Genomic DNA, 2,077 nt, shown 5'->3' on the forward strand with positions numbered 1-2,077 from the left:
GCAAGGTAGGCATGTTTGAGAGAAATCAGGACCTATAGATCCAGTCTTTGGTGGTGAATTCATCCCATTTTCTCTTAGGTAGAGGCATCAAGTTCCTCAGTGGAACAGCAGGAAAATAGTGGGGGAACCCAGCTAAGGAGGCTCCAATGGGCTGGGGCCACCGTTTTTGCTCCTACTCTTTCTCTTCTAGTTCTCTCCTGCCTGGCCCCTCCACCTCATCTCTTTTTTTGTTCATTTGCTCTCCTCTCCATGTAACTGTACCAATCACAGGTCTTTCTTTCTTTCTGTACAGAGACTGGCCCAGGGCCTTGAACATGCTAAGCAAGTGCTCTGCCACTAAGCAATCATAAAACATTCAATTACAAGCCTGTTCCCTCTGCCTATGCAAGAGATTCTCCCTCCCGTTCTAATTTGGTGACCCAGAGTTTGAAAGTGTGTTGTCACAATATAGTCAACTGGAAGTAGCTCATGAAATGAAGAAGGCTGAAAAATAAGGCTGTACAGATGATTCCTTCCTCTACAAAGTGACATGGAGTGTGGTACACACTGAACCATGTATTGGCTTATTAATCAAAGTCTCTGTACATTGATTAATTACAAAGTCGCTGGCCTCAAATTTGTAATCCTCCTGTCTCAGCCTCCAGAGTTACTGGGATTACAGCAACTGGAATTGGGAGTCAAACCCAGGACCTCATGCATGCTAGCCAAGCAGTCTATCACTGAGCTCCATCCCCAGCCCATGTATTAGTTCTTAAGAGCATCAATTTCCTGCTCTTAAAAGTGCAACTTGATAATATCTAGATAGGAGAACAAATAGAATTTGAGGGCCAGATGGGAAACTGAGGCCTAGACCAATGAGGTGACGTGAACAAGCCCAGAGGGATCCTTAGCACAGGCTTAGAAACAATCCTGTGGAACCACTTCGTTTGGCAACTTGGAAAATTGATATCTAGATGTGACATGACTTGCCTAAGGTTATAGAATTTACTAGTCAAAGACTAGGACTACAATCCAGGACCTTTCCCCCCAAGTACTGGGGACTGAATCCAGAGGTGTTCTACCACTGAGCTACATCTCAAGCCCTTTTTTAAAATTTTGAGTTACGGCCTCGCTAAGTTCTGAGGCTGGTCTCCAACTTGGGATCCTCTTGCTTCTGTCTCCACAGCTGCTGGGTTACAGGTGTATGCCATTTCACCCTGCTAAAACTCTAATTTTTTAAGTAGAATTTAAAAAACCCTGTAGTTTCACAAGATGGTTTGACAACTTTGAATAACCACCAGTCCTTTTTAAAATATATGCTGAGTTCACTTTTTAAATTTTTTTGGTAGTAGGGATCCAACCCAGGCACTTTACCACTGAACTAAGTCTCCAGTCCTTTTTATTTTATTTAAAAAAAGTTGAGATAGGATCTTACCAAGTGACTAAAGGCCTCACTAAGTTGCTAAGGCTGGCCTCAATCTTGCAATCCTCCTGTCTCAGACTCCAGAGTCGCTGGGATTACAGGCATGTGCTCTTGACTACCTCTTTTTAGAATATCCAGCTGTCTCAGCCTTGCGCCAAAGTGACATTTAGAGACTAGTTTAATTTTATAAAATGGTAGGGATTATGGTAAGGACTCTGACGAGGAAGCATGGAAAACAATACACCAAAAGATTAAAAACAGAGAGGAGATCAACAAACCTCAGTGTTCTGTTAGAGCTTTCCCTAGCTCTTTCCTCACAGCTTTTCTTGGTTCCTGGCCTTGTGCTCACCCTGCTCTGGAGCTACTTCTCTGGAGCATATCTCCTTATGCATCACTTTGGTTCTCATGACATGAAGGCACACACACATCTCACACTCTAACCCTTGACTTCACCTTTCTTTTTCTACAGCTGGTATATTTCTATATGTAAATATGATTAGCTCAGCCAGATATCAAAATTGGAATTCATCTCCCTTATGAAAAATCACATCCTATTTCTAAATCCCTGTTTCTTTCAGTGCTACCATGGCCTCCCAATCCTCCAGATTCAAAATCTTCCCTCCCTGTTTCCCTCTTTCCCTCCTTCCCTCCCTCCCTTCCTTTTTTTTTTTTTTT

The sequence above is a fragment of the Spermophilus citellus genome (genome assembly GCF_964194105.1).
Source record: "Spermophilus citellus genome assembly, chromosome: X".
Taxonomy (NCBI): domain Eukaryota; kingdom Metazoa; phylum Chordata; class Mammalia; order Rodentia; family Sciuridae; genus Spermophilus; species Spermophilus citellus.